Source organism: Musca domestica, unplaced genomic scaffold (assembly GCF_030504385.1).
Source record: "Musca domestica strain aabys unplaced genomic scaffold, Musca_domestica.polishedcontigs.V.1.1 2, whole genome shotgun sequence".
In the NCBI taxonomy this organism is placed as follows: Eukaryota; Metazoa; Arthropoda; class Insecta; order Diptera; family Muscidae; genus Musca; species Musca domestica.
In genome coordinates this window covers 9,465,400-9,481,737 of record NW_026712249.1, presented here as the reverse complement: position 1 = coordinate 9,481,737, position 16,338 = coordinate 9,465,400, and positions in this window count along the sequence as shown.

Sequence of the window (16,338 nt, the reverse complement as noted above, 5' to 3'; positions counted from 1 at the left end):
AGCCCAGAAATAGCTGTTTGTAATTTTATCGAAATCGGTTCAGATTTGGATATAGCTCCCATATATATCTTCATCCGATTTCGGGTTAATTGTGCACCAAATGGCCGATATAAGTCCAAATGGACTGAATTTTAGTACATCGGACCAAATTCAGCCTAGAAGCAAGTATATCAAATTTAGTGAAAATCGGTTCAGATATAGATATAGCAACCATATATATGCTTCATCCGATTTAGTGTTTTAGTCCCTCACATTCCTACTATGCACTCCACAACCGTGATATTTGGTACCAGGTATTAGATGGAGCACAGAAATAGCTGTTTTAAATTTTATCGAAATCGGTTCAGATTTGGATATAGCTCCCATATATATCTTCATCCGATTTCGGGTTAATTGACCACCAAATGGCCGTAATAGCATCAATTTTAGCAAATCCGACCGAAACCAGCTTAGAAGCAAGTACACCAATTTTAGTAAAAATCGGTTCAGATATAGCTATAGTTCGTAAAATGCACGATAGAATTAGATAGATTTTGATTTTGTACCAAATATTTCATAGAGCTCTGAAATGCCCTGTATAAACCTTTTTACGAGAGCTCTACTAAATATGCATAGTGGTGTAGGGTATCATATAGTCGGCCCCGCCCGACTTTTGAGCTTTCCTTACTGGTTCAATTCTGTTTTGTGAAAAGTGAAATATATTGGCGAATTTCAATTTATATTATTTGCCCGTGCTTCCATTTATGTGAACAGGTGAGATTAAAAAAACTGCAACCAATTTCAGACTGCTGTCATTTCTAAGCCACTCGTCCAACAGCTATTAAAATTATTCCAGTGACAGCTCCTCTTATTGTTTACAAGCGTACAAAAGCATTTTGCTGAGAATATTTCAAACAAAAAACTTATTCGTGATGGAATTCAAGCGTGATAGTGTGATTTCTTTATTTTTGGCTGGAAAACCAACAACTAATTGTGAATAAATCGTTTGTGTTTCGTACCATCGCTCGTTACCGTGATACTGGTAGCGTAGCCCGACGTCAAGGAAGTGGACGAAAGAAAACAGCAACATCAGCAGAAATGGTTCGAAAAGTAAAGAAGCGACTTGAACGAAACCCGCATCGCAGTGGCTGAAAAATGGCTAGCGAGATGAACATATCGCAATATTCCATTCGGCGAATATTGAAAAATGAGCGCGGGGTAAAGCCATTGAAATTCCAAAAAGTGCAAGAAATTATGCCGCAACAGAAAGAAAATAGACTCAAAAGAGCTAAAGAGTTGCTTCGCTTGGCCTAAAGTGGTGAACTATCGACTTTGGTTTTCTCCGATGAGCAAACATTCGTTGTCCAGCAGTTTGTAAACAAACGAACAAATGATCGTGTTTACTTGCCAAAGAGGTCAGCTGAAAATGTGCACCTTCGGTTGGCCACCAGAACTCAAGCGCCGGCCATGGTGATAGTGTGGGCCGCCATAACAGCCGATGGTCGCTCTCCGCTCGTATTTATCGACAGTGGCATCAGAATAAATGCCAGGTTCCTTGTTTTATTTCCAGCGCACAATGGCCACCAAAATCTCCGGATACCAATCCGTTGGATTATTGTGTCTGTAGTATTTTGGAAAGCAAGGTTGACACTAAAAAATACCAAAGTGTCGATCACCTCAAGCAAGTGCTTCGCCGGGAATGGGCCAAAATACTGCAGAGCAACATTCGGGCAGCGACGGTTTCATTGGCCGTTTAAAAGCCATAATTCGTGCCAATGGTGACCAATTCGAACAAAGCTAAACTTATTCTAAAAAGACTTAGAGGAATTTTTTACAAATATTTTTCAAGAAATTTTCGGCCATATAAATAGTTGATAACCTTAAGATATTATTCAAACTGGTGATTTTTTAATGTGGATTTTTTCCTGGATTTTTATAAGTATGTTTAAGTACTTTCCAAGAATATAAATTATGATTTTTTTATTATATTTTCCAATTCTGACATGTTTTTAAGAAATACCCGGTTGTATAGAAATCGAGGATTTTTGAAAAATATTTTTAAGGATTTAAAACTTTTTCAAGGACATTCCATGAATTAAAAAAAATATTCCCTAAGGTGTTCCTTTGAACTTTTTAAAAATATATTTCAAGAACTTACCAGCTTTAAATCCTCGTTTTTAAAAAATATTTCCCAAGTACTATTCTGCAGAAAAAAAAAAAAAATAAAAAAAGCCATATGGCTAGAGAGGATATATATCATTTAATACGGCCCAAATGTGCCTCATCGAAATAACGGTTTTAGAACAACCGATTTGGAACAAATCCATTTCAGGACATTTGGAGTCGGCCTACGGTTGTCAGTCTGTCTGTCTGGCTTGTGCGCACATTATCAAAATTAGATCGCGTTTGGAGATGGACGATATCTCCTTCTGGTACCAAACTTCTGGTACCAAACCAAAGGTCAAAATTTTCAAAAAAAAAAGTATTTTCCTCAAAGTAGGAGAGAGGATACTTTGTTTTTGTGCAAACTTTGCAAATACCAATATTTTAGGTGCGAAAATGGACATCGGCCCACTCCATCAAGTACCTCCCCCACAAAGGGTCAAAATTTGGAATAATTATAACTGTTTTAAAATGTGAAATAAGAGTCAGATTATCATAAAATTTTACGCATCCCAATATCCAAGAATATATATCGGTCCACTCCTTCTGGTAACTCCACCACAAAGGGTCAACATTTTGAAGAGCCATGAAGCTCGTAAAAGCATAATGAGCATTCGATGCCTTTTAAATTCGGCACATCTCAATATTTCCATCAATATAAGACCCTGTATGAAAATGGAATATGTCGGACCACTCCTATTGGTACCTGCCCCACAAAGAGTCAATTTTTTAAATAACTAAATCTCTCATAAAATGCGAAGTAAACATTATATTCTCTTCAAATATCAATATTTCTATCAAAACAAAACCAAGTGAGAATATGAAATATATCGGACCACTCCTTCTGGTACCTTCCCCCAAGGGTCAAAATTTTGAAGAGTCACGAAGCTCGTAAACGTGAATTGAGCATTCAATTCTCTTAATATTTCACACGTATAAATATTTCTACTAAAGCAAGACCTGGTGTGAAGTTGGAAAATATAGGACAAACTTTCTAAAATCTCTCCCAAAAAGGGTCAAGAGTCCGAATGTCTCCAAATTTTACAAAACTTTATATTTTTATTAACACAAGTTCTGATGCGAATATGGGATATATCGGTTCACTGCTTCTGGTATCTCCCTTACAATATGTCAAATTTTTTTAATAACCGATTCCTTTTAAGCTCAGCACATCCTAATACTTCTTGATCAGCATAAAATTCTAAGTCGATTTAGCCATGTCCGTCTGTCTATCTGTCTGTTGTAATCACGCTATCTTTCGAACGAATTTAGATAGAAGGCTAAAATCTTGCACACGTGTTTATTTTTCCAGTAAGCAAGTTAGGTTCGTAAATGGGCCATGTAGGTACACGTTTTCATATAGCCCCCATATAACGGTACCTCCCGATATTCGGTATTTTGATGATTTTAGCGCCATTATTCACCGGAATTATTTCAAATTTGGTATGTCAGATTCGTAATGGATACTACAGCCTATGACAGAAAATTGTCTGTGCAGGTCCACGTTTTCGTATAGCCCCCATATAACGGTACCTCCCAAAATTCGGTATTTTGATGATTTTAGCGCCATTATTCACCGGAATTGTTTCAAATTACGTATTTAGAGATCGTAATGGGAACTACAGGTCCAGGTCCTTGCCCCATATATCACTACCTCCCTATATTCGGTATTTTGACGAGTTTAGGTACAATACCCACCGAAATTGTTTGAGATATCGTATTTGACATTAGTAATGGATGCTATAGCCTGTCACAGAAAATTGTCTATGCTGGTCCAGGTCTTCGCACAGCTCCGATATAATGGTACCTCCCTATATACGATATTTTGATTAATTTAGCTACATTATTCACCGTTTATTTAAAGTTTCGAATTTGAATATGGTAATGGCTAATGACAAACAATGCCTATGTAGGTCCACGTCGTATAGACCCCAATATAACGGCAATATTCGGTATTTTTAAAATTTAACAGAATTTTTTAAGGATTCTATTTTTTTTAATTTCCAAATTCGTTTCAAATGGTGGTGGTATTCAAAGTTCGGCTCGGCCGAACTTACTGCTTTTTAACTTGTTATTTATTCTTCAGTTGCTCCCATTCCAAAAAGAATCCTACACGTTCCGATAATCAAACCTCGTAAACCAACCTAAGTTTAGAATAAAATCTGCTATATCTAGTTTGAAAGCTTTCAAATTGTTAATGACCACTACTAGACACCCTCAACTCTCTCTCTCTCTCCAAACAAATCCAAAGAACAATTAAATGTTTGAAACTTGCCAAAGTTTAATGTTGATCGATTTCTCCAAATATTTCATTCTGGCTGCTCCTCAAAGAAACCTCTATATGATGCGTAACTCGATTTTTCTTTTGTCGCAAACCATTCACACACACACATACACACACCGGCACCCACACGGAATCTTCGAACACGAACGAACGAACGTGCAATATCCAAGGATTGCTCTTGTTCGCATGGACGTACACGAATCGGAAAATTGAATTATGATGTCATTGAAATTCCAACATCATATCGAAGACCGTATAGACGTGAATATTTTTCCTTTTATTTCCTGGTGTATGGCTGTCGAACATTCCATTGAATTTGAGTTTGTGTCTATGTGTGTGTGTCTGGAGAAGAGAAGACCATACATGACTCGTTGACTTTTCAACATCATTTATCATCGACACCAGAACCATCATCAGCGAGAAAAGCCGGCTATCTCTGGAACATCATCAAGGCGAAGATGTCCGAATCCAAAAAGCAGATAAAAGCTTTCAGCCAGGATGGGTGAAAAGTGTGTTGTGACTCCTTGTTTTTAGGCTGGTCATAATGTGGCTGGAATTTGACCATCCAACTCATGGCTCGGCTTTGGATAATTTTCTTGTATCGCCTCCATTTGGGGTTGTTGGCACTATCAAATGTTGTAGCCTTTTTTGGGGGAGTGTCGTTGAGTAACTATTCCACCCTCACCTTGTTTTTGTGTGTGTGTGTTTGCGTTTCTCTCTCTCTCTCTCTCTCTCTCTCTCTCTCTCTCTCTTCTCTGGCCATAGTTGTCGCCGTTGTTATCCTCTTTGAATTGAAACTAATGCCGAATGATAAATTATGCACATCCCAAATTAGGTTACCAGTTTTGTTCAATTTTCGACACAAGTCTTGTTCTGTCGAATTTTTCTGCCTTTCGTTTTCGGGGTTTCACTTCTTCGTTGGAGGCCACATTGAGACGTAGACTTTTGTTAACTTTAACTAAATTTCCTATACATATGTTAACACATTCGTTAACGGCAAATGGAATAAAATGTTGGCTCTTTGGGTTATATCTTTGTAGGTACAGTTGAGGGTGGATAAATGCAATTTGGCCAGTTGTGAAACTATAAAATTCATATCTGTATGGTTGGGATTTTTAAGAAGAATTATTCAAGGCTATATAGAAATCGGGGACTTTTTTAATATTTTCAAAGGCTTTTTAAAGCACTTTTATTTTTTTCGATTTCATGATTTTTAAAGGTATTTATTCTATGACTTTTCATTTACATTTCAAGGACACTCCGGGTGTATTAAAATTCTGGATTTTTCAAAATATTTATAGTACTTTGTTTGAAAATTATGTTTTTCAAGGATTTCTCATCAGAATAGAAATTGTGATATTTAATAATTTTTTCATGGACATGGGATTCAAGGACTTCGCACATGAATATACTAAGAAAATTCAGGGACATCCCGACTGTACTTTTTTTGTCGTGGGTTTCATTTAAGTTTTATTAAGAACCTTAAAATCGTGAATTTTTTTATTTATATCTTTCAAGGACATCCCTGCTTGAACTTTAAACATATTTTTAACTCATATTTTGACCCATTTTTTAATATTTTTCTAGTATTCCTGGTATAAATAAAAATCGCAATTATTTAAAAATGACATTCCTGCTGTATTTTTAAACGTATTTTGGATTAAATTTTTTCTAAAGGAATTTGCTGCTATTTAAAAATTATGACTTTTTATTTTTTTCAAGGATTTTTAACATAAATTTTTAATAATTTGTTCAAGGACATGGAATTTTAGGACTTCCCACCTGAATAAACTTAAAAAAATTCAAGGACATTCCGGCTGTAGTTTTGTCGCGAATTCTTGACAGTTTATTTCAATTAACATTTTATTGAAATTGTGGATTTTTAAAATATATGCTTCGAAGATATCCACGTTGTTTTAAAATCGTTTATAATCATGTTTTAAGGCCCAGGCAATATATAAATCAAGGACTTTTCAGCTGTTTTAAAATTATGACATTTTCAAATTTTTATTTAAGGATTTCTTTTTATTTTTTTGTTATTTTAAGAAACTCTCACCTGAAATCGGAATTTTTTATATTTTTTTATACCCTCCACCATAGTATGGAGGGTATATTAAGATTGTCATTGCGTTTGTAATATACATTTTAGACCCCACAAAGTATATATATTCTTGATCTATGACTCCTATGTCGTTTTAGCAATGTCCGTCCGTCTGTGGAAACCACTCTAGCTTCCGAACGAATTGAAGTAGATTGATAAAATTTTGCTCAAATGTATGTTATGTCTGCAGGACTTTTGGCATTGAAAACGGGCCATGTAGGTCCACGGTTTTATATAGCCCCCGTATAACGGTACCTCCGGATATTCGGTATTTTGATGATTTTAGCGAAACTATTTACCGTAATTGTTTCAAATTTAGTATTTGAAGTTCACAATAGATACTACAGCCTAAGACAGAAAATTGTCTGTGCAGGTCCACTTCGTCGTATAGACCCAAATATAACGGCTACATTCGGTATTTTTAAGATTTTAACAGAATTTTTAACAGATTTTATTATTTTTTTTTTTTTTTTGAAAAGTTCGTTGAAAATAGGGTATTCAAAGTTCGGCCCGGCTGAACTTACTGCTTTTTGACCTCATAAAAATATATTTTGTTATTATTTAAATATATTTTTAGAAATCGTGAATATCATAAATCCTGGCTCTATTTATACCCTACACCTCATAGTGGTAAGGGTATTATGTCTTTGTGCATTTGTTTTTAACATGGAGAAGGAAGCGAGATAGACCCATAGTTACTTTTGAGGATATCCATAGAATCACTTTCTGAGTTGATTTATGCATGTCAGTCCGTCTGTCCGTCCGTCTGTCCGTCTGTTCATGTATTCTTGTGAACAAAATGCAGGTCGCATTTATTATCCGATTGAGATGAAATTTTGCACATATCATTTGTTTGACCCAAGGAACCCTATTGAAATTGGAAATAATCGGTCAAAATTTAGATATAGCTCCCATATATATGTTCGTCTGATTTGCCTTTTATTGTGCACCAAACGTGTAATATCAAGCCGAATAGTACGGAATTTTGCACATACAACCAAATTAGGCCTGAAAATAGGTATCCCAAATTTGATCGGTTGAGATATAGCTATAGCTCCCATATATATTGTTCATCCGATTTGTTATTTTTGTTCTCCGCAGCAGTAATATGCACTATGTAACAACAATATTAGGGGAAATATATCAAATGCAGCTCAGAAATACCTTTGCTAAATTTTATCGAGATGGGTTCAGATTTGGATATAGCTCCCATATATAACTTCGTCCGATTTACCTTTTATTGTGCACCAAACGTCTAATATTTGCCCAAATGGGATAGAATTTGGCACTTACGATCGAATTGAGTCTAGAAGCTAGTATGTCAAATTTGGTGAAAATCGGTTCAGATATAGCTATAGCTCCCATATATATTGTTCATCCGATTTGTTGTATTTGTTACCCACAGCCGTAATATGCACTCCATAACAACGAATTCAGTGAAGTATGTCAAATACAGCTCAGAAATGTCTTTGCCAAATAGTATCGAGATCGGTTCAGATTTGGATATAACTTCTATATATATATTTATCTGATTTCAAATTAATTTTGCACCAAATGGGCAATACAAGTTCGAATTTAAAAGATACAAATGAATTCTCCCATAAAAAACTTTTAATTGTTATGTGGAGCTTTACTAAATTAGCAAAGTTGTGAAGGGTATCATAAAGTCGGCCTCGCCAGACTTTAGGACTTTCTTTACTGGTTTTTTGTTGTGGAATTTTTTTAAAATATATTTATGGACTTCAAGGCAATATAAAATCGTGAATATTTTTAAGTACTTCCCAAGAACTTCTTACCTGATATCTCATGTTTTTATATTGTTTTAAAGGTCCTTCCGGCTGTATATTCATTGCGTTTTTTTTAAATATTTTTCAAGGACTTCGAGATTATTTACAAATTATAAATTTTTTAAATAAATTTTTAAAGGACATTGCGATAGTATTTTCAAAGTATTTTGGTTTTAAAATTAAAAAGTTTTAAAGAACTTGTCTTCTGGACTTTTTCTGCTTTTTCGAGGGTTTATTGTTTTTTATCTTTTTCAGGGACATCCCGTTGGAGTTTTTCTTGGTATTTTAAATTTAAAACAAAAATTAAGGACTACTATTTTTTTTTAATCTTATTCTAAGAACTTTCCTTTAAATAGGCATCGTGGATATATTTCAAATATATTTTTCAAATACATCCAGGGTGTGCTAAATTCCTAATTTTTTCAATATTTTCAATAAACACGCTTCTATTTTATTTGGACTCAACTGTATATTGCCCATTGTTGATGTTGTTGCCGTTGTGTTTTATCTAAATTGTTACACTTATTGTTATGGGAAGGTGCGTAGAATTTGATATGGGTTGATTTTTCGTTTCGTTTACAAATTTAAATCTCTTACCAACAAAGAAAAAGTGAAAATTCATAGAAAACATTTTAATCCCCAGCAGATTGCGTTTGCGACTTAGAAAGGAAAAAAACAGAAATAGAAGATTTGACTAAAACGTGACGTTTTTTGCTTGAGAATGGCAAATAGACGACTTGAACATTTGTATTTAGCCATTTTTTTAAGCTAATAAATCAAGTTGTGTTTTTTTTTTTCCTTCTTGGTTGGATTTAAACAACAAAAGGGATAACAAACTTAACGGGAGACAAATTAAATTTCAATTTTATGGTTGTTTTGAAATCCATGTGGGTGAGGGAGGTTGAAAGGAAATGATAGAGAAAGACAAGTTGGGAAGTATCAGGCATTAAGTTCTAAGGCATATGAGCCTTTTTTTAATGATTTTATTTGCAGGAAATCTTAGAAAAATCAGGAGTTTTGGTGAGAAAACTCCGAAAAATGCCTCAAGTAATATTTAAGAAAAATCTTAATGTCTGTAGCCGAGAAGATCTTTTAAAATATTTGATTCCATCCACTGTTGATAAAGACCAAAAGTTCTTAAATATTCTTATTATATTCTTATTAAAAATATATATTGAAATATATAAATTCACTATTTATGTAATCGGGTCGCCCTTAAAATCTATTTCTAAAAATCAATGATTTATGTAGCCAGAAATTCCTTAAGAAATATTTTTTAAAACCCACAGGGTGAGATAAGAAGACTGCAACCAAATTCAGACTGCTGTCATTTCTAAGCCACTCGTCCGACAGCTGTTAAAATTATTCCAGTGATTATTGTTTAAAATCGTACAAAAGCATTTTGGTGAGAATTTTGCATTAAAAAGTTATTCGTGTTGGTATTCAAGCGTGATAGTGTGATTTCTTTATGTTTGGCTGCAAAACCACAAGTGGCTATCGTTAGAGAACTCCAGCATTTAAATGTGAATAAATCTTTTGTGTCTCATACTATCGCTCGTTACCGTGATACTGGTAGCGTAGCCCGACGTCAAGGAAGTGGACGGAAGAAAACAGCAACATCGGCAGAAATGGTTCGAAAAGTAAAAAAGCGACTTGATCGAAACCCGCGTCGCTGTGGCCGAAAAATGGCTCGTGAGTTGAATATATCGCAATATTCCATTCAGCAAATATTGAAAAATGAGCTCGACACAAAGCCATTGAAATTCCAAAAAGTGCAAGAACTTACATCGCATCAGAAAGAAAATAGACTAAAAAGAGCTAAAGAGTTGCTTCGCTTGGCCGAAAGAGGTGGTGCACTGCCGAATTTGGTTTTCTCCGAAGATAAATCATTCTTTGTACAGCAGTTTGTAAACAAACAAAATGATCGGGTTTACTTGCTAAAAAGTCAGAGGAATATGTGCACCTTCGGTTGACCTCCAGAACTCTAACGCCGGCCATCGTAATGGTGTGAGCCGCCATAACAGCCGATGGTCGCTCTCCGCTCGTATTAATCGACAGTGGCATCAGAATAAATGCCGAATATTATCGCGAAAATATTCTGAGGGTGTATTAAAGACTTGGGCACGCACACATTTTGGCCTAAGACCTTGGATATTCCAAGCATTCAGCACCATCGCACTCAGCACAAGCCACCAAAGAATGGTTACAAAATGAGGTTCCTCGCTTCATTTCCAGCGCACAATGTGTCTGGAGTATTTTGGAAAGCAAGGTTGGCACTAAAAAAATACCAAAATGTCGATCACCTCAAGCAACCGTGTGACGGTTTCATTGGCCGTTTTAAGGCCATAATTTGTGCCAAAGGTGAAGAACTCGAACGAATTTAAACTTATTCTAAAATTTGATGCTATTTCCGACATTTCTTGCTTTCATTCAATAGAATTAAAAAAAAATTAAAAATTATGGCGTTCGCTGTTTTTTTATCCAATCCTGTATAGTCCAAACCAGGCACGTCGCAATATTTTTGTCATATTTATTTAGGAACCTACTCCATAGAGGGCCAACAATTTGAATAATCATAATAGAAGTCAAAATATATTTAAATAATCGCACATTGACTCAGGGTATACATCCGTCGGTAAACCCGACTGATACTTTTTGACTTGTTTAATATTTCTTTTGGACTTCCCGGCTATTTTGTTATTTGTTGGAAACAATTTAAAGACTTTCCAAGTGCACATAAATTGGGGATTTTTTAGCAACAGTTCTTATAAGGTTTTCCGAAAAAAGGAAACCACCTGTGTTTTCAGAAATAACTTTTCAAGATCTCCGAAATTTTTTTAAAAGTATTTTTCAAAATCTTTGCTTGTATATTCAAATCAAGGAAAAACATTTTTTTTACTTAAGAACTTAATTGTATATTTAATAATTTTGAAGGACCTCCTGGTAATATAATTTATTGATTTTAAAGAAATATTTTTCGAGGACTTCCTAGCCATTTTTAAATCCTTGATTGCTTAAAAATGTGTAAAGATTTTCCTGGTATCGATAAATTGGCTATTTTTTGGGATAATTTTCAAAACGTGTTTGTTTTTTCTTAAATAGTTTTTTTTTTAAATAATTCTTTGTCATTCGATTTAATGATGTCCGTGATGATGTTGAAAAATTCACCGAGATACTTCAATATATATAAAATATTTTTGTTCGGATATTGTTATATAGATTTTGTTTTTTTTTTCTGTCGTAACATGTTCCAATTTCTCATATCCATTTACAATGCTCACTTCACATTTTATGTAAATACGTCCTTTTGTACCTTTAATATACTTACCTTAGGGCTACCATTCCCCAATGAAATGGCCAATAACAACAAACTCCCTTTTCTGCTGTTGTTACATCTCTCCTCCCAACCCACTGTCCATGTTCCTGCGACATGCATGGACATCATAAACACTTGAAAACCAGATGTTAATTCATTTTTTACGTTCCCCACCGCCAACCCTCAAAATGGCCCAACAATTTGTTATAGTTGCTCTTGTGATTGTTGTTCTTTTTTATTCTTTTTTTCCCTTGTTGTTGTTGTTGTTGTTTTTATTGGTATTCTTCCCAAAGGGGAAATAATGATGAATTGTTCGAATCAGTGATTTGTCACCCGAACAAAGTCACATGTTTTGAGCTCACAACACAAAATGGAACATGAACATGCAATGCAACACCAAAAAAAAAACCAGTAAAGAAAGTCCTAAAGTCGGGCGGGGCCGATTTTATGATACCCTACACCACTTTGCTCATTTAGTTGAGCTCCACTTAATAATTAAAAGTTTTTATGGGAGAATTCAATCATACACGCTATGATTATAATTAAAATTTAAAATTCAAAGGACTAAATATGCCGAAGCATTTGTATCTTTTTAATTCGGACTTGTATTGCCCATTTGGTGCACAATTAATTTGAAATCGGATAAAAATATATATGGGAACTATATCCAAATCTGAACCGATCTCGATAAAATTTGGCAAAGATATTTCTGAACTGTATTTGATATATTTCCCTGAATAACGTTGTTACGGAGTGCATATTACGGCTGTGGGTAACAAATACAACAAATCGGATGAACAATATATATGGGAGCTATAACTATATCTGAACCGATCTTCACCAAATTTGGCACACTACCTTCTGGACTAAATTCGGTCGTATGTGCCAAATTCCATCCCATTTGGACAAATATTAGACGTTTGGTGCACAATAAATGGTAAATCGGACGAAGTTATATATGGGAGCTATATCCAAATCTGAACCGATCTCGATAAAATTTAGCAAAAGTATTTCTGAGCTGCATTTGATATATTTCCCCAAATATTGTTGTTATAGAGTGCATATTACGGCTGCGGAGGACAACAATAACAAATCGGATGAACAATATATATGGGAGCTATAGCTATATCCGAACCGATTTCGATCAAATTTGGCATAATTATTTTCAGGCCTAATTTGGTTGTATGTGCAAAATTCCATACTATTCGGGCTGATATTACACGTTTGGTGCACAATAAAAGGCAAATCGGACGAAGATATATATGTGAGCTATATCTAAATTTTGACCGATTATCTCCAATTTCAATAGGGTTCGTCCTTGGGCCAAACAAATGATTTGTGCAAAATTTCATCTGGATAGGGCAATAAATGCGAACTGTACTTTGTTTACAAAAATACATGGACAGACGAACGGACAGACGGACGGACGGACAGACGGACGGACGGACAGACGGACGGACGGACAGACGGACGGACGGACAGACGGACGGACGGACATGCATAAATCGACTCAGAATGTGATTCTATGCAGATCATCAAAAGGAACTGTGGGTCTATCTCGTTTCCTTTTGCCTGTTACAAACAAATGCACAAAGACATAATACCCTGACCACCTAGTGGTGTAGGGTATAAAAAGAAAGAATGAAAGAAAGAAATGTGTATTCAAAGAAGAAGAAAAGAAGGAGAAGAAAAACAAGGATGTAGAGCATAAAAATTGTTACAATTGTAAGGGCGATTGTGTATCCCCAGAAAGTTGCCCAACCAAACCTACCGTTGGAGGTTGGATGATATGCAGTAGATGTGTGTGTGAGTGTGCCATTTGTTGTTGGTGTTGTTACATCTACGAATGTTGTCCATATTCTTGTTTGACATGAATAATTAGGAAGAGAATGTTAGAAATTATTACAAAACGACGAACAAATAAAACAAACAAAATTCAAACACATTCATACCTAGAAAGTAAAGTATGAACACCACTTTCTAGGTATGAATGTGTTGGAGGATTATTAATTCCGTCAAAGCAGTGGTACAAATTATGACATAAGATTAAAGTTTATTACTGTAAAACGTCTTAGTAGGTCAAACATACATTTTGAAATTGGAATTTTTGACAAAAAATCTACAAAATGTATCTCATTGAAATAACGCATCGAAAATTAGACAACAAAGCGGACTTTTTGGTGCTTATCTTGAAAATATGGTTAAAAACACCCATTAAAGCTATCAAAATATTCTAAAATTCTTTCTTCCTGTCATAAAATTCAACTAAAGGTCTCTCAGAATACATCAAAATCCAAATTTAACCTAAACTTCAGCAATTTAAAAATGTTTAAAACTAATTTTATACAGGGTGAGATAAAAAAACTGCAACAAAGTCTAACGCCATAATTTTTAATTTTTTTAATTGAGTGCTGGTAGTCACTTGTAGTTTTCCAGCCAAATATAAAGAAATCCCACTACCACGATTGAATTCCATCACAAATAAGTTTTTTTTTTTTGGAAAATTCTGACCAAAATGCTTTTGTACGCTTGTAAACAATATAATGAGCTGTCACTGGAATAATTTTAACAGCTGTCGGAGGAGTGGTTTAGAATAAACAGCAGTTTGAAGTTGGTTGCAGTTTTTTCATCTCACCCTGTATTTTAGTACATTTCGTACACTTATAGTGCGTATTTCCAAAAACCTTTATTACACCTTACTTGTTCGTCAAATACAAATTTAGTACATTTAACTACTTTTCATACAATTCTGTTATGAATTTTCAAAACACCAGCCTTATCTCACACCTTCGGACTAGAAGTGACCTTCACCAAAAATTTCAAGATTATAGCATCAGCCGTTTCGGGCTTGGATCACCCCTTATTTCAGTCAGTCAATCACATTTCTTGCTATAATCGCGTCTAAAGGGCATTTTTCATCATTTCTTTTGACTCGATAGATGGTTAATATTTTCGACCAAAATAATTCTAGTATTGTTAGAGCATTATTGTCAAAGACATAATATATGTTAGGATTTCAAGTAAATTAAAAAAAAAGCAGTAAAGAAAGTCTTAAGGTCGGGCGGGGTCGACTTTTTGATACCCTACACCACTTTGCTAATTTAAAAGTTTTTACCAAAGGCTACATATGCCGAAGCATTTGTACCTTCTAAATTCGGACTTGTATAGCCCATTTAATATGAAATCGGATAAAAATATATATGGGAGCTACATCCAACCCGGAACCGATCTCGATAAAACTTTGCAAATATATTTCTGAGCTGTATTTGATCGATTTCCGTGAATATCGTTGTTACGGAATGCTTATTACGGCTGTGGGTAACAAATATAACAAATCGGATGAACAATTTTTTGGGAGCTATAGCTATATCTGAACAGATCTTCACCAAATTTGATATATTAGACTCAATTCGGTCATAAGTGCCAAATTCCATTCCATTTGGACAATTATTAGATGTTTGGTGCACAAGAAATATTAAATCCGACGAAGTTATATATGGGAGCTATATCGAAATCTGAACCGATCTGGATAAAATTTAGCAAAGGTATTTCTGAGCTGCATTTGATATATTTCCCCAAATATAGTTGTTACAGAGTGCATATTACGGCTGCGGAGGACAAAAATAACAAATCGGATGACCAATATTAATGGGAGCTATAGCTATATCTGAACCGATTTCGATCAAATTTGACATACTAGCTTCTAGACTCAATTCGGTCATAAGTGCCAAATTTCATCCAATTTGGGCAAATATTAGACGTTTGGTGCACAATCAAAAGTAAATCGGACGAAGTTATATATGGGAGCTATATCCAAATCTGAACCGACCTCGATCAAATATAGCAAATGTATTTCAGGGCTGTATTTGATATATTTCCCCAAATATTGTTGTTACAGAGTGCATATTACGGCTGCGGAGGACAAAAATAACAAATCGAATGACCAATATGAATGGAAGCTTTAGCTATATCTGAACCGATTTCTATCAAATTTGACATACTTATTTTCAGGCCTAATTTGGTTGTATGTGCAAAATTCCATACTATTCGGGCTGACATTTCACGTTTGGTGCACAATAAAAGGCAAATCGGACGAAGATATATATGGGAGCAATATCTAAATTTTGACCGATTATCTCCAATTTCAGTAGGGTTCGTCATTGGGCCAAACAAATGATTTGTGCAAAATTTCATCTGGATAGGGCAATAAATGCGAACTGTACTTTGGTTACAAAACTACATGGACGGACAGACAGACGGACGGACATGCATAAATCGACTCAGAATGTGATTCTATGCGGATCATCAAAAGGAACTATGGGTCTATCTCGTTTCCTTTTACCTGTTACCAACAAATGCACAAAGACCCTGACCACTTTGTGGTGTAGATAATAAAAACAAGTTAAATGGCAGTATGTTCGGCCGGAAAAGAAAAAACAAATTAAGAAAGCTGAAAGTTCGGTCGGTCCGAACTTTGAATATCCTCCACCATTTGGAATGAATTTAGAAATGTTCAAAAAATAAAATCTTTAAAAAATTCTGTTTAAATTTTAAAAATACCAAATATAGCCGTTTTTTAGGGGTCTATACGACGTGGACCTACATAGGCATTGTTTGTCGTAAGCCATTACCATATTCAAATTCGAAAACTTGAAATAAACGGTGAATAATGTAGCTAAAATCATCGAAATATCGTATACAGGGAGGT